The sequence below is a fragment of the Globicephala melas genome, chromosome 18 (genome assembly GCF_963455315.2).
Source record: "Globicephala melas chromosome 18, mGloMel1.2, whole genome shotgun sequence".
Classification (NCBI taxonomy): Eukaryota; Metazoa; Chordata; class Mammalia; order Artiodactyla; family Delphinidae; genus Globicephala; species Globicephala melas.
Window position 1 is genome coordinate 52,900,585 of NC_083331.1, and position 25,651 is coordinate 52,926,235.

Consider the following 25,651-nt stretch of genomic DNA (forward strand, 5'->3'; position numbering starts at 1 on the left):
TTGCATTTTGTCTATTCTATTTCCAAGATTTTGGATCATCTTTACTATCATTATTCTGAATTCTTTTTCAGGTAGACTGCCTATTTTCTGTTCATTTGTTAGGTCTGGTGTGTTTTTATCTTTCTCCTTCATCTGCTGTGTGTTTTTCTGTCTTCTCATTTTGCTTATCTTACTGTGTTTGGGGTCTCCTTTTTGCAGGCTGCAGGTTCGTAGTTCCCGTTGTTTTTGGTGTCTGATGCCAGTGGCTAAGGTTGGTTCAGTGGGTTTTGTAGGCTTCTTGGTGGAGGGGACTAGTGCCTGTGTTCTGGTGGATGAGGCTGGATCTTGTCTTTCTGGTGGGCAGGTCCACGTCTGGTGGTGTGTTTTGGGGGTGTCTGTGGACTTATTATGATTTTAGGCAGCCTCTCTGCTAATGGGTGGGGTTGTGTTCCTGTCTTGCTAGTTGTTTGGCATAGGGTGTTCAGCACTGTAGCTTGCTGGTCGTTGAGCAAAGCTGGGTGTTGGTGTTGAGATGGAGATCTCTGGGAGATTTTCACTATTTGATACTACGTGGAGCTGGGAGGTCTCTTGTGGACCAGTGTCCTGAAGTTGGCTCTCCCACCTCAGAGGCACAGCACTGACTCCTGGCTGCAGCACCAAGAGCCTTTCATCCACACGGCTCAGACTCCTTAATTTGGGATGATTCGTTGTCTATTCAGGTATTCCACAGATGCAGGGTACATCAAGTTGATTGTGGAGATTTAATCCGCTGCTCCTGAGGCTGCTGGGAGAGGTTTCCCTTTCTCTTCTTCGTTCGTACAGCTCCCGGTGCTCAGCTTTGGATTTGGCCCCGCCTCTGCGTGTAGGTCGCCTGAGGGTCAGACAGGAGGGGTTAAAGGAGCCGCTGATTCGGGGGCTCTGGCTCACTCAGGCCGCGGGGAGGGATGGGTACGCAGTGCGGGGCGGGCCTGCGGCAACAGAGGCCGGCGTGACGTTTCACCAGCCTGAGGCGCGCCGTGCGTTCTTCCGGGAAAGTTGTCCCTGGATCCTGGAACCCTGGCAGTGGCGGACTGCACAGGCACCCCGGAAGGGAGGTGTGGGCAGTGACCTGCACACAGGCTTCTTGGTGGCGGCAGCGGCAGCCTTAGCGTCTCCTGCCCGTCTCTGGGGTCCGCGCTTTTAGCCGCGACTCACGCCCATCTCTGGAGCTCCTTTAAGCAGCGCTCTTAATCCCCTCTCCTCGCGCACCAGGAAACAAAGAGGGAAGAAAAAGTCTCTTGTCTCTTCGGCAGCTCCAGACTTTTCCCGGACTCCCTCCCGGCTAGCTGTGGCGCACTAGACCCCTTCAGGCTGTGTTCACGCCGCCAGCCCCAGCCCTCTCCCTGCGCTCCGACCGAAGCCCGAGCCTCAGCTCCTAGCCCCGCCCGCCCCGGCGGGTGAGCAGACAAGCCTCTCGGGCAGGTGAGTGCTGGTGACACCGATCCTCTGTGTGGGAATCTCTCCGCTTTGCCCTCTGCACCCCTGTTGCTGCGTTCTCCTCAGTGGCTCCGAAGCTTTCCCCCTCCGCCACCCGCAGTCTCCGCCCGCGAAGGGGCTTCCTAGTGTGTGGAAAGCTTTCCTCCTTCACGGCTCCCTCCCACTGGTGCTGGTCCTATCCCTATTCTTTTGTCTCTGTTTATTCTTTTTTCTTTTGCCCTACCCAGGTGTGTGGGGAGTTTCTTGCCTTTTGGGAAGTCTGAGGTCTTCTGCCAGCGTTCAGTAGGTGTTCTGTAGGAATTGTTCCACGTGTAGATTGATTTCTAACGTATCTGTGGGGAGGAAGGTGATCTCCGCGTCTTACTCCTCCACCATCTTCCCCCTCTCCTGGAATCTCTCTTGAAACACTTTTTTGTCTAAACGATTTCTGCATGTGCCATACATTGTGCTGATGATTAAAGGGCCTCTCCTGCTAGTGTTGGAGTGTCTGCTGCAGAGGCAGAGGGTGGTTGTGGCTCACCGCAGGGACAAGGACACTGGCAGTAGAAGTTCTGGGAAGTACTCCTTGGCATAAGTCCTCCCGGAGTCCGCCGTTAGCCCCAGAAAAGAGCCTGAGGAAAACTCTTAAGGAGGGAGGCTTCCAGCTGCTGTCAGAGTTTGCAATCTTTAATAGCCAATCAATCAACAGAAGAAGATAAAGATTCACCTGGGCACTTAATAAGATGAAAGGAAAAATAGAAAGCAGAGGTTGAAAAGAAAAAGAAAGAGATAATTCTTGTCCTGATGAAACTTGTAATCTTTGAGGGAAATATATAAGCCCTCAAACCTCTACCAACACCATGAGAATAGCTATAACTTAAGAACAGATGATTTATGAAGAGTCTGTGCCAGTGGTTCTCAACCTTGGCTGCACATTAGACCTTTAAAAATTCTTTAAAAATTCTTCTGCCCAGACTGCAGCCCAAACCAATTAAATCAGAGTCGCTGAAGGTGGGACTCACGCATCAGTAGTTTAAAAAACTCTTCAGGTGATTCCAATGTTCAGGCAAAGCTTAAGTGTGAGAAATACTGCTCAGAATACTCTTTTAGCTGATTTAAAAGGAGTTATCCCAATCTTAGTTTTACGATCCCTGATGCGGTATTTCAGATTATTTTAATGAGTGCTGAGAAATTCCCAAAATATTGAACCAAAACTTCATTTGAATCTACTTTCACTAAGTGAGCACATTACAACAACCAATGTCCACTAGAGCACTCATTAAAGCCCAGCACAAGGCTAACAGCTTTTTCTAATTTATCTCATTTAAACCACAGTCCTTCCTTGGTATCTTGGGGGATTGGTTCCAGGACCCGCGATGGATATCAAAAGCCACTGCTACTTAAGTCCCAAGGTGGGCGCATCCACGATTTTGCGTGCGGAGACTCAGCCAAGGAGGGGTAAGTAGTACTGTCGTGTTTATTGAAAAAAATCCGCGTACAAATGGACCCCTGCAGTTCAAACCTGTGTTGCTCAAGGGTCAACTGTAACTGAATACTCACAGCCCTGAGGTTTCATTGTTATCTTGTTTGATGATGAATAAGCTGAGGTGCAAATAAGTACATTACCTGTTTAAACTCATATAGCTCTCAAGGAGTGGCAGAGACAGAATTTGAACTCTTTTGCCTGAATTTACGGTTATCAGTTTTTAAACCATTCTGCATATTCACCAGGGAAAAGAGATGATATTAAAGCAAATAACAACAGACCTTATATCCAGATAGGCTGGGCCTTGCTGGGACTCACTTTACAGCTAGAGTACATAGACTTAGGTTTCATTTCTGCTGCTACTTTCAAAACCTTCAAAAATATAATTTTTAGGCCTCAGTTTTCTTAATTAGAAATGGAAGATGATGTTATTTACAAATTTTATGTATTTTTTTTCATACATACTTGTCCTTGTTGAAAAATTCAGAAAGTTCAAAGAGGCATTTAGAGAAAAGTGAATCTCCTTTCAGTTCCTATCCCCCAGCCACTGGTTTCCTCCAGAGACAGTGGTCTGGAGGTTTTATTGTATTCCAACAGGGAGAATGGAATGACCATGATCGATTTGCACACTTCAAGACTAATCTCCTAGGGCTGGGGAGAGGATTAGCGAAGTACGGCCTGTTAGCAAAACAGATGTTGGAGAACGATCATCATATAGAAAAGCAAGAGTGCTGCCATGGTTTAGATGACTTGTCACTTATTTAAGCAATGCCCTACTGATGGCAATTTCCAAACTTTTGCTAATACAAACTATGTTACAGTGAAGATCTTTATGTAAATATTGTTTTGCACATATGCAAGTATTTCCACTGGATGAATTCCTAGAGGCGGAATTTCCATAAGTATGTGCATGTAAATTTTGATAGATATTGCCAATTGCTTTCCATGAAGTTTGGACTCATTTACACACCAGCAGCAATTTAATTCCTGGTTCACTATATACTTGCCATCACTGTACCTCATCAAACTTTTTGAACTTTGCTAATCTGGTGGGTGAAAAATGGAATTTCAGTAGAGTTCAGCATTTTAAAATTACTCTTTATTGAAGATCTTTTCATATTTTTAGGAGACATTTGTATTTATTCTTCAGTGACTAATCTGCTTCTAAACTTTGCTTGCTTTTTGTTGGTCTTTTCTTATTGATAGTTAGAAGCTCCTGGTATTAGAGAAATTAGACTTTTTTTTGACATGAATTGCAAATATTATTCTCAGTTTGTTTTGGGCATTTTCTTTCTTTCTTTTTTTTCCTTAACTATTACCTCTCTGATCACTAGACAGACTGCAGATTAAAAGCTTTAACCCTACTATGGACAAATACATATAAGGAAATATATTCTGAAAGTTTTCAGATTAACTAAATTTTCAGTGGCCCACATGTTTAACCACCCACATCCATAAAATCTCAGTTGTGTTGTGTTATAACGTAAGTTTCCGTACTGAGTTTTAAAAAGTTTTGTTTTAAGGTTACTTATTTATTTAACTCTAACTTGGATTACAATCTTTTCTAAAGAATGATGATTAGATCCAAAATTAGTTCCTTACCACCATAGGTATGGTGTCTCAAAAGCATTTTCCACAAACCATTTTGTATCACATTACACAATAAATAAGTATATCTAGTGTTTTTATCTCTCTGCTTCTTGTGAGTATGCAGCCTATTCCAAGAATGCCACTTTTCTTTTTATAAAAAATTACTTAATAACCCCTTCATTCATTTCACCCATTCCCCATCCCCTGTTCCTGCTCTTGCAACCACCAATCTGTCCTTTGCATTTATGAGTTTGTTTTTTGTGGGGGTTTTTTGTTTGTTTGTTTTGTTTTTGGATTACACATATACAAGAAATCATATGGTATTTCTATTTTCTGAATGACTTCTTTCACTTAGTATAATGCCCTCAAGGTTCATACATGTTGTTGCAAATGGCAAGATTTCCTTCTTTTTTATGGCTGAATAATATTCCATAGTGTGCACGTGTGTGTGTGTGCATGCGCACGCATGTGTGATGTGTGTGTGTGTATATATATATTTTATATCTCACATTTTATTTATCCAGTTATCCATTTGATGGACACTTAGGTTATCTTGGCTATTGTAAGTAATGCTGCAATAAACACAAGGGTACATATATCTTTTTGAGTTAGTCTTTTCATTTTCTTCAGATAAATACCCAGAAGTGGAATTGCTGGATCATACAGTAGATCTATTTTTAATTTTTTAAGGAAACTTCATACAGTTTTCCACTGCAGCTGCACCAATTTACTTTCCCATCAGTAGTGCACAAGAGTCCCTTTTTCTCCACATTCACACCAACATGTTATTTATTGTCTCTTTGATATAATATCCATTCTAACAGGTGTGAGGTGATATCGCATTGTGGTTTTGATTTGCATCTCCCTGATGATTAATGATGAACATGTTTTCATGTGCCTGTTGGCGATCTGTATGTCTTCTTTGGAAAAATGTCTTTTCACATCTTCTGCTCTTTAAAAAATTGTTTTTCCTATAAAGTTGTATGAGTTCTTTATATATTTTGGATATTAACCCCTTATCGGATATATGAATTGCAAATACATTCATTTGTTCAGTAGGTTGCCTTTTCATTTTGTTGGTGGTTTCCTTTGCCGTGCCAAAGCTCTTTAGCTTGATGTAGTCCCCCTTGTTTGTTTCTGCTTTGGTTGCTTTAGCTTTTGGTATCAGATTCAGAAAATCATCATCCAAACCTGTGTCAAGGAGCTTACCGACTATGTTTTCTTTTACAAGTTTTATGGATACAGGTCTTAGGTTCAAGTTTTTAATCCATTTTCAGTTAATTTTTGTGTATAATGTAAGATAGTAGTCCAGTTACATTCCTTTGCATGTGGCTGTCCAGTTTCCCCAACACAATTTGTTAAAGAGACTGTCCTTTCCCCATTGTGTACATGAATTGCAAATAATATTACCAGTTTGTTTTTAGCATTTTGACTTGATTTAATATATATATATACACATATATTTTTTTACCATATAGAAATATTCTATTGTTATTTCATCAAATTTTGTGGTTATTTTTGTTGTTTTATTTCTAATTTTTTATTTTCTTTTTCATTTAGTTTATCTAATTTAAAAAATCCATGTGCATGATTATTAGAATTAAGCTAAATTTACATACTAATTTAGGAAAAATCCAAGTTGATACTTTTGCCTTTCTATCAAAGAGCATGGTATATCTTTCTTTTTTTTTTTTTTAAACCTAGTTTTTATTTTTAAACTAAAGATGTTTGATTCTACTTCTCAGGACAAATTTGTATTTAGGAAATAGGAAAAAGTGTAATTTGAATCCCCCCCACCAACTCTTTTTTGTTTATGATCTTTAGATTTGGTCAAAATATTTTCCTCAAGTCACTCACCAATTTTGTAACAGACATTAATGGAAAAAAATTAAGTTTACTGTCATGAAGGCTCGTGAATACTTGGTGCTGGAAGTCTGAGAGGGTAGATGAGTCCTTGCAATGCCAAGTCTACTTTTTTGTACTGAGAGACTTGGCTGGGAAACATCAACTATAAATACTAACTAAACAGTCCTTGCGATATCACAGCAGAGTTTTGCAAGTTCTGCTGGTGTGTCCTGTGGCTGTATTTCCCAAAGTTTAATATACCTTGTTGTGGCCTTGAGACTTCAACAGCAATGCCAGGTCATCCAGTTCAGGTAACACCATGGCAGTCAGCATATTAACATTTCATAACCAGCCTGCCAACATTCAAAAAGGACAACCTAAACAAATACTTATTTACTTGTTTAAATCTTGTCTTAAATTCTGCAAACGAATCCTGAACCTTTTTGAGGTCAGCTTGGTGAGTAATAAAAATATTCTTATCGGTGTTGGGCATGCGCTGTAATTACAGTGTCATTGTTTGGGAAGTACGGAGATTATGGCTAAATAATCCTTTCAGTTTGTAAGGAGCCACTGTGTAATCTTATGAAATAGTTCTGCCATCTTCACATGCTCTGGCTTGCCATTAAGTAAAGAACTTCCTCTCACACCTAACCAAACTTTCTGGATTCCTCACTGCTCTAAGTTTTAGAGTGCCTGTTTCTCAGAGATGTACTTGTTTCAGTCGAAATTCTTCCTATTTGTACCACATGTGCCGACACCTCTATTCTAGAGATCAGCACTTTTTCTTTTAAAAAAGTATGTTTAATTGATCGTACTTTGGGGACAAATGGAAAATTTGAGGTTAGTAGTACATTAACCTTATTAATTTGCGCAGATTTTTTGGGTAAGATTTATTATTTGTTTTAATTATTTATTTATTTTTGGCTGCGTTGGCTCTTATTTGCGGCACGTGGGATCTTCATTGAGGCCTGTGGGATCTTTTGTTGGGACGCGTGGGCTCTTCGTTGCGGTGCGCGGGCTTCTCTCTAGTTGTGGTGCGCGGGTTCCAGAGCGTGTGGGCTCTGTAGTTTGCGGCACGTGGGCTCTCTAGTTGAGGTGCGTGAGCTCAGTAGTTGAGGCACTGCAGGCTTAGTTACCCCATGATGTGTGGGGTCTTAGTTCCGTGACCAGGGATCGAGCCTGCATCCCTTGCATTGCAAGGCAGATTCTTTACCACTGGACCACCAGGGAAGCCCCTTGTGCAGATATTTAATTTGGGAAAAACCTCCTGAAATATATTTGCTACCTTTTAACATTTTGCTATATTGCTGCAAAAGGTCCAATCAGGACCCATCGGAAGTAAACCTGAATTTCAAAACCAGGTAGAAGGAGGGCACTGACTGCTTTTTATTTATTTGATGCTGCACAACTTTGAGGAACTCATCCCACTATCTGCCCATTAACTTGGCCAACTTTAAGTGTTTTTCTTGTTGTTTGTTTGTTTTGATTTGATTGGTTTTGTTTTTTTGGTCCTCTAGGAAGAATCAGAAAGATGGAGTGATTGATTGTTTTGGTGACTAGGTCCAAGTCCCAAATAAAACAGGGTTATGGGATAGAGAGGGACTAGGGGATAGTGATAACTTTAGGTAGCATGTTCAGGGAAACATAGGCTATCTGAGCAGAGACACAGGCTCCTGAGGGAGTTAGCCACATGAAGACATGAGGAAAAACTTCCCAGGCAGAGGAATAGCTAGGGCAAGCCCCTAAGGTAAAGTCAAGCTTAGTGTATTCAAATGGAAGGTGGCAGTCTCAGGACAGACATCAACTCTTAGCAACAACATTAATGTCTTGCTAACCATTGGTGATGGCCACTTCTGTGAGCTACAGTGATGTAGCCACCATTTTTGGCCTCAGCAGTGACAGAGCTGTCACTATAGAACAGGAGAGAAAGAAAATGGTGGATGGCAAATTGTAGCCAAGAAGGCCCTTCTTGGGGACTTTTCATTTGTTGAGGAATTTACCATGGGTTGCACTTTCTCAGTTGGCATAGAATTGGAGAATACTCTTCTCATGACCCTATTTTTAGCTCCAGGATGTGTTCTCTGGAAAGCTGGGGGTTATATAAGAAAGAGTCATTTAAAGAGGACTTCTGTATTTGTTGGAAAACCATTGTCAAGAACATTAGCTATTGAGCCACACAGTATAAAATCCTAGATGATATTAATAATACTATTTTAGTCAAGAAATTGATGTGCTTCCACTTCTACATTCAAAGGATCAACATAGGTGATTGTGTTTCTTATTTTATCCCTACCTCTCAGGATGATCACAGATAAATTTCCTTCTCAGTTATGTTTTTAGAATATTTGCTTTCTCCTCAATACTTAAGTTTTTATTTTACAATTTCATTTCTTAATCAGTGTTAAGATGTCTTTTTCTGTTGGGTTCTTCCAAGCTTTTTTATTTTTGAGAAAGATGAGGGACTTAAATAAAACATTTTATGGTAACACAATATTGTATTATAAGTGTCCTAAGTATTTTCTATACTGTGCATTATGGCACAAGGATTTTTCTACATGTCACTAACCTTTTACTTTGAAATACTTCTCATTCTTGAATAGGAAAAAAGAGAAATTCAGATGATTAGATTGAGTTCTTCTTTGTCTTTTGCCCTTTTTTTTTCAAATAGAAAGGTTTGGAACACTGGCCATTTTGAGAACTGAGTGCTTTTAGAAAAATTATACAGCCTAGGTGAGGTTAGACGTGTTTTTGGAATGAGAAACTTGTTGACTGAGTAGAAAGAGTTGAAAGGAAGTTCTGAACTAGAAATATGAGCCCATGCCCTCCAAATACTTCCTCTAATATATTTAGAATAAAAATTTCTTTAATGTGATGTTGAGTTCTATTTTTTCCAAACCATTCTATTCTTTTAAAAACTTCCTGGTATAGCATGTGACATTGTTTTTCCTAAATGTAGCATCTGTTACCTCTGATATTATTCATGTATGAATAACCAGTAAACTTGATGGCATAGAAAAAAATTACTATTTCTTAAAATTTCAGATGTGCTAAGATGAAATTACTAAATAAGTAATAGGAGGGATCCACCTTGTATTATGTCACTATTTAAAGAAATCTTCACAGATGGGATGACCTTACTTGTTGACTTTGTACTTGAACTTATTGGTTTTGATTTGAGACTCAGGGGAGGATTTATTTTCCTTATTGGGAAAATCTTAGAGCACAGTCTTGTGATAGTTCCTAAATAACAGTTTCAATAATTTCTACAGTATGAATAACTCGTTGAGAATATGTATTTTTCTTTGTCTAAGTCAATTTTTACACAGAAATAATAAATTTTCTTTTTCCAGTTCAGTAAATCTCAAACAGACAAGGTTATACTATATAACCCGTTAACTTATCAATGGAAAGTTCCAGATCTAAGTTGCTAGTTTGTATTTGTAATGAATGTGCTTAATATGGGATTATTGCATAAACAAATCAATGAACAAAAGAAATAATCCTCCTTCAAGTTCTGACCCTTTTGGGCCTGGTTCTATGTCTCTGTTTGTTACAAATTAGAAAATCACCGACATCTCAGGAATATTTCCCCCACAGTCTGAAGCACAGTTGACCAATGACATATGCTACAGATGGTAGTTGCTGTAGATCTGGTGTGGGCATTCTGTCTCTGGCCAGCTTCATATGTATGCTAAAAATGTCTGAAGTGATCTGAGATAGGTTTCACACTGAGTCTTGCCTTGTACAAACTTAGTCTAAACTTGACAGATTTCTTTGGAGTGTTGCTATATAAAATGGTGACATACTATAAGTCACCTAGAGCCACAAGCCTCCTCAATTATACAGGTATTAAACATCTGAAGATAACTTTTGAGAACTTTGTAGTGTATTTATTCTCAATGTTATAAAAGCTGGCACTGTATACAAATGAACCAATTTGTGCATGTCTACAAGAAATGTTGTATCAGTTTCACTTGAGGTAGAATTCTCTTGGAAACCAATAAGTAGTATTCTTTTTGAACATTATGTTTGTTATGATTAGAAAGTTACATGTTCTGCTTAGATTCACTAATCAAACTTCAGAAGCCTTGAGTGTTTCCTGGAGGTAACCCTGAGCCACAAACCTATGTTATGATCCACCCCATTTTAGAATATGCTCCATCTTAGAACACAATACTCTGTCAACATTTTTTTCAACTTGATTTATAGAAATTTCCTTGTTTTTCAGATTAGAGCCTTTGTAAATGATCAGGTCAACTGACCATTTTAATAGGTGGAAGGTAGTCATGGTTGCCAACTTAGAGGCTTTTACAGATGGAATCAGCTCCCAATTTATTTACTGACCCAATGGCACAATGGACTCCACAGATCAGTTTCAGTATTTTGGAAGGCTTTTGTGATTTAGGACATTGCTGTGTTCACCAAAGCAGAATTTGAAAAATTTACACTCAAATATACATTTCAGAGTTCATCTGCCATCTGAATGAAATCCATTAATGATGTTAGTACATTAACATCAATAGCTCTGATTTCTCTTCTGTAAAATGAGGAAGTTAGACTGAATGAGTTCCCAAGTCTATGTGAGTTCTAAAATTCAAGATTTTTAAATATAATGTAGCTGCCATTGCAATCTTAAAATTTATAAGATATAGTAGACTCTTGATATTCAGGAGGGTTGTGTTCTAAGATCTTCATGAATTCCCCAATTCTTGGATATGGAAAAACATCACATTTCCTAAGTATAGCTTCATGACGCAAGTTAACCATCTCTTCAATATTAGCTGAAATTTTATATCTCACTTAATGGACATCAAAAAAAGTTGAGTGTGCACGATGAATGGTAGAGAAAAAGAAAGATTTATTCAGATAGGAGTGCTGGGCTGTTTCCTAGATCTCAAATCTGGCTTTACATCGCTTTGATCTTGGGAACTGAAAAAAAAATACTGGTGCTCAGGCTTTATCTTAGATCCATTGATTCAGAATCTGACTGGTAGGTAAGTACCCAGATAGCTTTAGTTTTAAAAAGCTGTGATTCTGAGACATAGCCAGATTTGGGAAACACATGTAGGTCTAGCTAAGAGATTTGCTTGAAATTACCAGCCTTGTTATTTGGTGCCTTGGGAAAAATACATGTCACTGATTTGAGTTATTCTCTAAGAGTTTATACCTCATGTATTTAATCCTTGAATGCCAAAATTCTACAGTCAGGATTCACAGTACCAGGTGGTAGGAATCCTGTATTCTGTTTGGGGTAGATCACATCTTTAAGGGATGTTAAGTTTCAGGCTGCATGCTTTCCAAGAGAACACTGACCTCTTGAATGTGCCATCTGGTACCTCCACTCCATGCTACCCTATTTCAGGGGAAATGTGTCAGCGCCTTTAGGTGGCAAGTTAGTTAGATCATTAACAAGTAATACGATTCTTACATTATCATTCTTACCTTATTGAGAATCAAATCCATCTTAATTCTTGTGGGTAAATATATACAATTGTGGGTAAAATATATATTTTTATTCCTGACCTCATTTGATATATTATGTTTACTGTTTAGCTGACTTTTGCATGACTGATCCAATATCTATACCATTTTGGAGGGCTATTATCTGCTTTCACATTAGAACATAAATTATCCCAATAACCAAGAATAGATACAATAAAAAAGACTGGGCTTATCACTCTAAAATACAAATATTTAATAAAATTCTAAGGGCTTGTTTCCTTTTTTGGAGGTAAGTGCTAATTTCGAATTAGCATTATATTATGAAGAGAGTAAGTGGCTTGGGCCAGCCTAACATCTAAAAGAAGGCCCAGCCCACAGTAGAGGCTCGATAATAATTTATCGAATAATTTAATATGTTTGATTTGAGTTTTGACAATGAACACTGTTTTGAAAGTATATTTAAAAATTTCATTTGTGTTCATTCAACAATTTTTTGGGATGATATACCTGAATGACTCGGGGTGCATCCGGCCTCAGGGACTTCAGAGACTAAAACAATGTTAGGTCTGCTATCCCCGCTCTACTTCTCTCTGCTTGTTGGCCACATTCTCCCTATTTCAGATGTGCTTCCTTCATGTGGTTGAGAGCAGGAGGTCATGGCCACAGGCTGCTTTAAGTTAGTGACCCCCCCACCCCTTGGGAAGAGGGAGCTCCTTCCTGTGCAGGGACCACACAGGTCCCTGCTTGGGTCACATGCCCACCTCTGTGACTAAGGGCATGTGTGATACCCATGACTGATGAACTGGGATTAGAAGTTGGAGCCACACAGAGTGGGGAGCAGGGGGAGAGTGCAGTAGTTCCTCAAAGAAGCAGGAGTGTTGCTACAAGAACGTTGAAAATGAGACCAGGCAGATGAAAGAAATAGGTATCTGCGACACACCTTCCTGTTCACTGGGGTCCGAGCTAGAGGGTGGTCTTCCTGCTTTGAGTGCACTCAGTGAAGTGGAGAGAAAGACATGTAAACTGACAAATAGCAGTTCAAAGGGGAGGTGTCTAGAGGGGAAGGTTCAAGGTGCCATGGCCCAGAGAAGCCCGCTTATCTTGGGGAAGACTGGAATCCCTTCTCAGAGAGGATGTCATAAAGAGTGAATTGGAGTTGGCAGGGAGGGTGTGTGTAGCACTCAGTAAATATTTGTTGGGTGAATGGATGAAAGAAGGTTGAGATAGCATTTGAGGCAGAGTGATCAGCTTATATAGAGGCCCAGGCTGTGAATGGTTGTCGTATTTGGGGAGTGGTGAGAAAGACATCGTGTCTGTCCTTTCAAATGAGAGGTATTTAGAAGAGAAGGTTGGGGGAGGAACTGAGTCTTGAGAGCTCAGCAGGTCCTTTCATTTATTCAACAAGTATTTTTTGATATGGCAAATACCTGCCAGGCACAGATAATAAAAATAAAAAGAATAAATCTAAAACAATTAAATTTTGTTTGGTATGTGAGAATGAAGAGTCATGTGATCAGATTTGAGTTTTAGAAAGAAAATTCTGGCAGCAATGTATAAATGTGTCTTTCCAAGGTAAGGGAAGATAGTTATTCATTTATGCATTCATTTTTACCATTTATATTCCACTCTGGCATGCCCACGTCTCTGAGTCTTTTGACCCCTTCTTTACTATTAACCATGATAGTTGTGGCATTTCTACTCATTTAGTGAGTGCTATCACTTTCTCCAAGCTTCCCAGAGCCGTCCTAGCAATGTATGAGTATTATCTCCCTGGATCCTTGCCGGTATGTGAAGTTGTGTATCACAGAAGAGTGCTGCCATCCTAGAAACTCTTTCTAGTCCAGTTGTATGTTCTGCTCCTATTGATGTGGTACTTGGAATTCCATCTTGTACTCCTCCAGTATCTGCTCGTACATCTTTGGGCCCTGAGGCAATATTAAGGTATAATCTCTTTGCTTTGTTAGCAGATCCAGTACTTCTTCAGCAGGATTTTATTTTGACTTAGTCCTAGTTATTGTCTGGTGGCCAGGAAGTGGGAGTAGATCAAGAAAGCTGTGTGTGTGTGTGTGTGTGATCTTATAAGGCAGAAGTTCCTTCATAATTTTTAAGAAAGGGAGGTCTGTCACTAGTGATGACATATTTAAAATCGTTTACAAATCAAATGGAGTAACTGTGGCTCAGGCATCCAAAATGGAGCCGAGTGGCCATTATGGGTGTGGTTTCAGACATGTTTCTGCATCACTGAGAACTTGAATTTTCTGAACTGTATCAGATTCAAGGATACCAGCTGTTCTCAAAACAGTTATCTGCTACCAGCTCCTAGCTGCAACCTTATGGTCTTGAGGTCTCCCCTTGTCACTATGTGACCAATCCTTGTTTAACAAGCACCCTTACTTCTTGCCAGCTCCAGTCCTAATTCTTGACAAACAATTTGTGCAATTTTGCAGTTTTTCCCTAGATAAGCCTCCTCTGCTTTGTAGTCCAGTGGAACACAATTCGAATGCTTCTCGAATCTCTGTCTCCCTGGCTAGAGTCCTCAACTTGGCTTGAACAAAACTCTCTTCTATTCCTCATCATAGATTGTTTAGTGACTAGTTGCATTGACACTAGCCTTTAACAGGGAGGAGTGGACCACTTCTGCAGGCCCAGAAGGCTCAGGAAAATCTTAGGATTTAATATTTTTTTTAATGTATCCACTCAGGTATCTTCACCCCGTATCTTACGTTCCCACTACTTCAGAATCAGAGCCCTGACCTTGGAGTCATGAATGGGTCAAGATTGAGAATACAACCTCTCCTGGAGCTCTGCTGCTCTTAAAGTAATTCTGGGGTTGGATCCTAAATTTTTCTTGCCTTCTGGTTGTAAAAGATGAGAGTCTCTTTGTGTACAGCTTAAGGAGTTCCCTGGCGTGAACAGTTATGCTTTAATTGGTGACAGTCACTCTCAGGAGTTTATGGTCTTTCCCCAAAGCATCTATTGATCCCAGCAACATGCATCCAAATGTCTGATATGTGGCATCAGCGCATGCATTCCCGGGCATGGAGGCCCAGATCTCCACTTGGGAAAGTTTTAACAATTGAAATGCTACCTGTGGGAGGGGCTTTCTGTGCTCTCCCTTCTCCCAGTGAGGCAGTCCTTATGTCCAGCAGGCCAACTGTTCATCCTTATACAAAATCCCTTCCCGGATAGGACTATATTTATAGTCCTTAAATATACAGGACAATGTTTAAGCAACAGACCTTTCATGATTTTGAAGACTTTTGAGAGAGGAAGCATAAAGTCTGGATTACTGGTAGCATTTCTTCCACATGCAGTATTTACTTTTGCTAAGTCATTTTGTGACCTTGTTATTTCTAACAAAGCCTGAATTATTATAAAAAAGAACAAAAAGCTTACTTTATAGAATTCCTTCCCTGTTACAAATAATTTTGTATATTCTTTCATATTTTTACAAACATTTTCTTATTTTTGTCATTGCCCACTTTTAAAGACAGGACACCGAGGCTTTTAGAAATGACTTATCAGAGTCCACACTTATTGCTTCCTAGAGCGTTTGACCTTTCCAAATACTACAAGACTTTGGATTTGTTGATGGTCTTTTGCAGCCAGATAATTTAGCAGTGTATCTATAATTCAGGAACAGAAGGAGGAGTGGGGAGAGTGGAGGAGAGAATGTGAAACTTTCTGAAATAAATCCAATTACATGGCATAAAAGAAGAGAAGCCTCATTTTGCCTTGGGCAGCAAAATACCTTGGACCCATGCTGGATATAGGAAGGGGGAAAAAGACCAAAGGGATGTGAAGAATTCAAGAGATTTACCCCGGGGTAGGGAAGTGATCCTGATGAAATGGCACCTGAAAACCACATTTGTTCTGGGAGGCCGAGACCAGGAAAGATGTAGACGTTTTCTTGGAAAACATTCCGACAAGGAGTCAGGGAGATGATTGAGGGGGCTGGAGGGACTGACTTAAGAGGACACGTAAGGGAATTAAATAGGTTCATCTGGGCTTAGCGACAGCAAAGATAGGCTTTGATAACCATCTGCAATTATTGGGATGTATAAATACCAAGGAAGGTAACGTGCTGCTTGGGGTGGAACAAAAGAGTATAATTACCTGAAAATTAAGGCAACGAAAAGAAACCTGAATATGAAAAAATTCATGTTTACAAGAGTGTTCATGGCAGATCTGTTATAAACTTTGCGGCTTTAAAGGACCAATTTACCAGAGAGAGAAACTGTAGAAGCTAGTTTATTACCTCAAAAAAGAATCTGGTTTTAATGCTATAAATTGTATTGAACCTGAATTTAACTATTATCTAAAAGAAAAAAAGAAAACACTACAGGAGTGCACTAAGCAGATGACGTGGTTATTTAGCTGGGTGCCAAAGATGCCCCTTTTGCCATTTATTCCTGACCTGTAGAGTGACCCTAGGTGACGAGAAGACACTGGATGTTCTCTCCAGCAGGGAGGTTCAGTGACCTAAGGAATGGTTGACAACCAGAGACCCCTAGAATGGTCAGCAACGGGGCAGTGGTTGCGCAGGGCTGTGGTTTCTTCTGTGTGCCATGAAGAAGGAACTATGCCTTGTCAAACCATCTTTTGTCCTTGATGGTAACGTTTAACCTTCACTTTCAGATTCTGTCCTTGACATCTGCTATTTTGAAGTGCAGTCTTTACCTCTTTGTGCATTGTATGCTGTTTTTGATAAGCTGGTTAGAAAATTCTCATATTTTGTGAATATTTGCATTTCTTAACTATTACTTATAAAGTATTTTGAGATGGTGTATAGAATTCCTGATACATGCTTATTTTCACCTACACCCATTAGGGGCTTATTTTCACCTACACCCATTAGGGGTTGATTTGCTTTTGAGAGGAATTTGAGTCCAACCGTGGTGAAGGATTAGTTTCTTTAACCCTCAAATTTTTGTGGGCTGATACACTTTTTAGAATACAGTGAAATTAATTATGAGAAATGAAATGAAAACTCCCAGGACAGAGATCAGCTCTGTGCTCTGTGACCACCTGGAGGGGTGGGATAGGGAGGGTGGGAGGGAGGGAGACGCAAGCGGGAAGAGATATGGGAACATATGTATATATATAACTGATTCATTTTGTTGTGAAGCAGAAACTAACACACCATTGTAAAGCAATTATACTCCAATAAAGATGTTAAAAAAAAAAAAAGAAAACTCCCAGGACATAAAGTACAAACCCTAATTTATTTTTTAGATTCAACAGACAGAATGTGCTTTGTAAATTGCTATAAAGGTTTCTCAACACTCAGTTCTGTGCTCCACAGAAAAGTCTAGGGTTCTACATTTGATTTTTGCCATTTGCTGATCATGGTGCCTGTGGCAGCTCATTTACCCACCCAGCGCATGAGTTTTCTTACCCCTGAAATGGATCTAACAGCTCCTGCTCTTTCTCTTGGGCCTGGTGAAGGTCATGTGGCAGGAAGGGAGGAACTTGACTTGTAACTAGTGAGGTGCTGATTTCACGTTACAGACCATATGGGTGAAATGGTTTCTGTGGGATGTGCTTGAGATAGTTTTTATTTGTTCTAGAAAAGAAGTGAATTTTTCATTGAGTTAAATCTTTTACAGTTAAGGAATTTCCTTAAATTCCAAACTACTTAATTTTGAATGTTTTTCTTTAAGGAATATTTTTTTTACATTTAACTGGGCAGTCAAATCTTAAAGCCAGGGAGCCATTGGTGTAGGTCTCAAGACGTTATGTGTGTCAGGATAAAGTACAGGATTTTTCAAGTCATACACATTGGCCCCTTGCCCCAGATTCTGACACACCTCCTTCTCCCCAGGTGGGATATAATTTTTCAAAGTTCATATGTTATGCCTCTTCCCTAAGGTTTTTGTAAGTGTCTTATAGGTACACATTAAAACAACAGAAGGGAGGAGGGATGGGGCAGGGTTCTTTAATAGAATTCAGTATCTTAGTAGGAGACGCATCACATTTTTGTGGTCAGTCTTCCCATTCAGCAGGAATGTGAGGGACTTGATATGGCAGTTTTTCGTGATTGCAGGTCTGAGGCACAAACATAGGATTAAAGTGGAAAGACTAGATTGTAGCAGCGTTGTTCACAACAGCCAAACGGTGGAAGCAGCCCAAGTGTCCAGCGATAGATGAATGGATAAATGTGATACATGCTACAACTGAATATTATTCAGCCTTAAAAAGGAAGGAAATTCTGACACATATGCAACATGGATGAACACTGAGGACATAATGCTAAGTGAGATAAGCCCGACACAAAAAGACAAATACTGTATGATTCTACTTATATGAAATACCTAGAGAAGTCAAATTAATGGATATAGAGAGTAGAATGGTGTTTGTCAGGGGCTGGGGGGAGGGAGTTGTTGTTTAGTGGGTATAGAAATAGAGTTTCAGTTTTCTGCAAGATTAAACGAGTTCTGGAGATTGGTTGTATGTCAGTGTGACTGTACTTAATACTACTGAACTGCACATTTAAAAATGTACAGTTTATGTTATGCATATTTTACCACAATTAAAAAAAGAATATAATAAAAAGTCCTAGGAAATTAAAAATTCCTGTGGTTTCCAAATCTTTTTTCTTTAATTTATGACCTTGCATAATCCACTGAATGATTTTTGAACTGTAATAACCTTGGTATTAGGACATCAGGAATATAATTTATACAATTAGAAATATTATCTCTCCAAATGACCCTCTGCCCATCATCAAGACTGTGTAAAGAGGGTTGTGGAAAGGCTAAAAAAGGCTGCTGGAACTTATCCGTTTGCTGGAACACATAATGCGTATATCACTTTTCTCTGATCTTGGCCATGGTAGGGTACAGATCTCATTAAGTTTTTCACTATCCTTTCCTCAGTGTGTTTTCTTCACGGGTTTTCATTTCTGTCAGTCACTGTCACCTGGCACTTCCGGTCTCATCCCTGCTTGACAAGGGTAAGCCAGGTGATGATCTGCAGTTCTGTTCAGCTTTATTTTCCATAGATTTCTCCTGATAACCGTAGCATGAACTCTAGAGTATGTGTTAGGAACTGAAAAGAAGACAAAAGGTTTTTATTAGCATTTGTATTCCTCCATTCAGTAATTTTCTGAGGGACAAAAAGTGCCAATGTCCTCTATGAAAAAATATAGTTGGGAGAAAAGCATTTTTTTCTCTTTTGCCCTACATTAAATAAAATTCAAAGTGTAATCTTACTGATGACATCTGCCTTTTATGCTGTCTCCAAATCAATGTTTTTACTGTTTCCCTTTATCCACATTTTAGAATATAATTAAATATTCTGCTGTGGGGAATTGCTGCGGTTAATTTGCTCGTTAAGCTTCAGTAGACATTCTGGGAGTATTTGCATCTGCATCAGGTGTTAAAATAAAGATAGATAATGATTGCTTTTACTCAATTATTTTGTGTTGGATAGACATAAATATGACCAGTGTATATCTTGATTAAGCTCAGATCATAACGGAAAAATAAATGTAAATCCTCTGTGCTAATTATGGCCCTTCCTTTTCTACTGCACAGAGGATGATGTTGGTTAAGTGTTATCTCCTTTCAGAGCATTGTTAACCAACTCATTTGTCCAACTCAGCTGATACATTATTTTCTCGGTATTTGGAGACCGACATACTAAAAGACCACAGGGAACTTTATTTTGCTATTTTCAATAACTGGAGCAGATTATGAGTAGTTCCCTTAAACCAAAGTCCAAAGCTTTCTAACAGTTTGTAGGACCCATACCTTATCCTGAGTTAAGAGGTTCTGAAAATAAAGCAGCTTTCCAGAACTCATATTTGGGAACAGTTAGCAGGATAAGGATACCACCTGCACATCGTAAAGTCCGTTCTCGCCATGAAACAAGATGGCAATTCCTGCTAAGCTCTAGGGATGGAGTGAGCAGAGAGAGATCACTGACATGGAGGGGATGGAGGGGAGAAAGTGAAAACTGAGGATGGGCCTGTGTGAAGCACAGTCCTTTCCCATAAGTTCACACATCAAGGACAGACTTGGGTCCGGCTCTAGGGAGGGGTCAGTATGGACATTCTTCTCTGCCAGGGAGAGTTAAAGGTACATTCTGATAGTTCCTTTTCAGTGATGGCAATGCTCTGTATCAAAAGACAATCGCATTATGAATTTGCGTTTCGTATCAACGAAAGGGCCACCAGAGAATTGAGGCCACAGAAACACAGACTGAATTCTGCAGGAACCAGCTGGAATTGAGAGCTAGGGTTCTTCCTCCAAAGAGAGCTTTGAGCAAGAACTAGGATCTGGCTACCTGAAGAAAATGTTTTCAGAGCCCAGTTACAAATGTACCGGGATGCCCGTGCTCGCTGATCCAGGGAGGAGGTGGCAGCTGGAATGGGGTTAGGACAGGTAGGACTTGCATGAAGCAACGTGAGGTAAGATTGAGAAGGGGATGGGCTTGATTTTTCTCCCCTAGTCCTTTCTCCCACCCTGTAGTCAAGTCATTTGACTCCCACCTGCTGATCTAACCTTACCTGAATTCCAAGGTTTATTTTTGACTTTAAATCAGAGGTCCCTGTAGGACAGGGTTTCTTGACTTGGCAGTAAGTCATTCCTGCTGATTAGGGGGCAGTGATCTTTTAGTTCTGATAACTGAGCTTCACTGTCTCAGTAACTTTCTGGAACTCTATTGTCTTCTTCTTAGAGCCCCCAAAGTTATACAACAATTACTTATTGAGCACCTACTATCTACCAGTCATAGGGAGTACAGCAGTGAGTAAAACAGATAAAAATCTCTCCCTTCCCGTGATCTCTAACTCAGAGGTTCACCTGTCTGCTGCTGGTGTCCTTATGCTGAAGCTAATTGATCTGTCTTGATTGCAAGCCTCTTCACCTGTGGGTCCCTTATGGCTGCCATTCCATCCAGGTGTTTGATTCCCTCCTTTTAGATTTCCTACATCTATCCGACTGTTCTGCTGCTACCCACCTAGGCTCTGGCTCTCTGACTCTCATTCCAGCACTGGCTTTGCCCCACTCACTCCCCACCCTTACCTCTGTGAGCACACCTGCTTCCAGGTGTGTCTTCCCGAGTCCGCCTCATTCATCCTGGTTAACACGATCCAGGACGTAATGCCAAAAGGATGATCGTTTTCCAAGTGCAGTGTCATGAGAAAGTGTGTGGGCTGGAGACACATCTCGATTCAAATCCAGCTCCACTATTTAGCAAGTAAGCCGAAACAAGTTGCTTAAACTTTCTGAGTCTGTTTCATTATATGTGAGTTGCTCAAAATCAGGGTATTTGAGAGGTCTAAAAGGGAGACCACACATCACAGAACTCAGTGATGGTTCTGTCTCCTTTGGACAGCCTCTTTGTATCATTTGATAGTGACAATAACCACGGAGAGAAAACAGAGCAGGGGTAGAATTCCTATTCTGCAGATATAAAAACTAAGCCTCAAGAGGGTTGTGAGTTACATCAAATAGTTATTGGTCAGAGGAGGAACTAGTATGAAAAGCCAAGACTTCTAACTCTGTTCAGTGCTTTTTTTCATTAAACAGTACTGCTTTTACCCGCCCAATAAATAAATAAATAAAATGAAACAATATAAAACTGCAAAAACAATTCTACCACTACTTATTATATTTTTAAAAATCTTGGTTAAAATGGCTAAATAGCTTGTGATTCTTCTTTGCTTACTGTCAACTTTTTCTTGTTAATCTGAACATAAATACTATGTAGGAAGGAATAAGAGTCATTGTTCAATAACCAAAATGTATTTAGTTTTCACCACGTAGCAGGTCCTGAAAGTATTTTAAATGTTGACTCATTTACATTCCTTATCCACATTTTAGGATAATAGAACTGAAATAAAGAGAACTTAACAGGAGCCTGTGTTTACAGAGCTAGCAAGTGGTTGATTGTGTTTGACTAAAGTCTGCCTGGCATTGGAGATTAAAACTGCTTATTTTCTTAATTATCTCTTTATATAAATATTGAGTATACTTTTAATTTATTGCTATCTGTCTTAGCATTTTATACTGGTAAGTTAAATATCTGTTTATACTAACTTGGAACGAAGAGCACAGAGCCAGCACAAAGTGAAAAGAGGACTTTGGGTTTCCAACTTACTGCTAACAGGAACAAGCTTAAAATTCTACTCTGCTATAACCTTGGGCTATTTTTATGGAAAAGGAAGGATGACTCAGAGGGTAGAACCAAGAGCACAGAGCCAGGAGTTACAGAGAATTATTCCCAGGGAGTAGGACTAGACTGGGCTATAATCAAGAAAGTGGTCCTAGCATGGGCTAGGTGGCAGACAGAAGAGGAAGGGAGGAAAAGAACTGTAAAGGAAACAAGCACATCACTTATTTCATATGATTTTATAGTCTTTGTGCAAGAAAGGATTTTTTAAGACGTTAAACATTCAAACCATACATAGAATAATTGATGAATTACCACATTAAAATGAACAACTTTTGATAACTACAAAGAAAATGAAAAGATGAGCAAAAAGCTGGGAGAAGATATTATGAACATCTACAACTACAAAGGATTGGTACTGTAAATATATAAAGAGTTCCTACTAATAAAGAAGAGAGACATACACAAATTTCCTCAATAGTAAAGTAGGTAAGACATGAACAAACTTGTCTTTTATAGAAAAGGATACTTGACTGGCTGACACACATATGAAAATGTTTACTTTTATTAGTAATCACTAAAATGAAGCATAAAACTCCAATGAAATACCATATAATACTTACCAAACTGGCAAAAATGAAAAGTTAGATAGTACCAAGTGTTGGAAAGGATGTGGATCAATGGAAACCTCATCCACTGCTGGTGGGAGTGTTAACTGGTAGAGTCTCTTTGCAAAAGAGTTTACCTCTATCCAGTAAAGGTAGAATTTGTGTTTAGGACCCTTTGATAAAACTCCTGGAAGAATTCCTGCACGGCAACATTATCAGACATGTACAAGAATGTTCATAGTAGCATGATTCTGAGGAGTTAAGAACCAGAAAAAAACCCCTAAATGTTCACCAACTATAGAATGTATAAATAAATTCTGGTGTATTTGTACTATATAGCAGTATATATAAATGAATGAAAGCTACAATGTCAACATAGATGAATCTTAAAATATATTAAGTGGAAGAAGCAAATCATGTAAGCATGCATATTCCATGATTTTATTTATGTAAAGCTCAAAGCTGACAAAACTAACAAATTGTTTAGTGATCCACATATACAAAGTAAAACTATAAAAGGAAAGGAATGATTAATAAATTCAGGATGGTGATTGTCCTTGGAGGGAAGGGAGAGGTGTTCAAGGAGGGGCACCCAGGAGTCGTGTGCTATATTGGTGACATCTATTTCTCTATATACATTCTATATAAAATGTATACAAAAGAATGTTTTATATACTATTTGGTAGGTAGATTATAAAAACATTTTTTAATGAAAGAAAAATATTGCCTGGAAAATAGCTATTTATTAAAAACCTCTTGCTCTTGTAGCTTTGTGACAAAAGCATAGACTATAGTCTCTCCCTAGTTTGTTACTTAAAATGACCCAGGATTTTTTAAAAGAAGACATTTCACTGTTTAAGAATGGGGTCATGAGTTTTGAAGCTGTTTCTCTGATCAAGAGAAAAAAAAAAAGTGAAGATAATAACTTGGCTTTGGTTCCATCCCACACTTAAGTTACTAAAGAACATTAGTCCACACTCGGCCATCTGCCATGCAATGTGCAACCAGGGCAGGGAAAGTAACTTCTGTGAATTCAGAGACTTATCTCTTTGACATTCTGGCCCAGAAAAGAGAAACAGAAATATAGTACTGTCCATTGAGCCAACATTTTCCCACAGTCTGTTTCAAATTTCATAGCTTTTGTTACAAGTAAGTTGATAATATCAGTCCTATTCCCAGTGGGCAAATGTTAATGTCATTTAAATAGAATACGAGGAGGGGATTTGATGAACCAAAAAACTTGCTGAAGGTATTGAGACATTGAAAGCGGAGAATGCAAGAAGAAAGCAAAGATTCTTTGCCCCACCATTTTGCAAATTATTTAACCGTGTGCTTGAGGGAGGGAAAGCAAAGAGGGTCTGTCTTTAATTATTTTGCTTTACTGTAAGTAGGTGTAACTCTCTCTAGAACACCGATTTTATTTTCTTTCCTCTTTCTCTTTCTCTGTCTTTGCTTTATTCCTTCCAATCTAAAATAATTCCTCTGAATATTCTTAGTTATAAGAATTGGATAGGGACAAAGTCAAGGTTAAAGATTAAGTGGGGTGGTTATAGATTTGTTTTTCCCTTTTGTTTCAAATACTGATCACCGCAGGCTGGGTGTGAGAATAACTTTTTTCACTGCCACTTGCTTCAAGACTTAGAAACAGAATAAGCAAAGTATGTGACCTAAATTGTGGCTTTCCGATAGAAAGACTTTCTGTCAATTATCTTTTGTAAGTATTAAGTCAATGTTAAATGAGTGACAGAACTTGAGGAAACAAGAAAATGGGAATGTAATATGGTCTTTTTTGATGTATGAGGTCCTGTTCTCACAAACACAGACGTGGCTGTGTTTCTTCTATTCATATCTGCGTGCATGTCTGTGCAGCACAAAGTGAAGGCGATATTTGATGAGTATTTAGGATATTTTATGCACTACTAATTTGAATGCTTGGACTTACTACTTTTTGTTTGGTCGTGTAAGAGGATAAAAACATCCATGTTCTAAATTCTAAAATGTCATTCTGTGGTTTGGAAATAAGATTTTTTACGGTATTTCAGTTATAGGTAGTAAAATAAATAATTCTGCATGGTTGCTAAAAGGAATAGCAAATGCATTGTATCAATTATTTTTTAAAAGACCTCTACTCATGCCAAACAAAGAGTCACAGTAATTCTACTTTTCTTCTTGTAGAAAACAATTGGGATAGATTGAAATTTCCTAGGAATTTTTGACTGCAAAACAAGTTTCCATATGAAACCTGATTGATTCTCCAAAACCATATTCTAATTAGAAGAAATGGAATTTAAGAGATTGAAAAATGATTATCAACATGGGATGATACATCAGCAAAAATAGTTTCTATTGGCTTGAAAATTTTACCAATCAGAATGTATTTCCAAAAAAAAAAAGAATGTATTTCCAGAAAACTATTAAAATATGCAAATTACTTTGGGCAAATAAGACATTAATTACAAACATAGATATTAGCATTCCAGCATGAGTTTGTTTCTCAAACTCAGGAGCAAAAGTGAGAGAAAAAAAACGTGAATAAGTGAGCATTCACAATAGGATAAGAGAGAATTAGAATAATTGCAGTGAGAATGAGCCAGCTTGGCACTTTGCTTTTAGATCCTTTGTTACTCTTCTTGCAGGGTTTTCCATTTTAACATGGGATCAAACTTTTAAATTAAAGGGATTAAGCTCTTATTGGGGGGATTTCAGGCTTCACCCAGTGGGTGAGAGAGTTATCTGGGGAAGATATTGAGGCATTTTTCATGTCCCTAAACTCACACAGAGGAGGCAGCTACTTATTCTCTTTCTGAGAGATGATTATAAACTTCAGACTCATTATCTTCTGCAGTTTGTAAACAGGCTCTGAAGGCAGTTTCCAGGAAAGAGTTCTAAGTTGAAACTGGTGGTTAGGGGCTAACTAGCCCCCTGAAGTATACTTTGAAGCACAATACCATATGTTCTGGTATATCTGATAAGAGTCCCATTCAAATATTTCCACCTCTCAGGAAGATTGCCACATGGAAACAAGAATAGGAAGAGTTTTGAAGAAGGAGAAAAAACTGTTTGAGTTTGGCTCTCATGCTTATTAGTTGGGTGACTTTAGTCTCAAAGCCTCTCTAAGCCTCAGTTT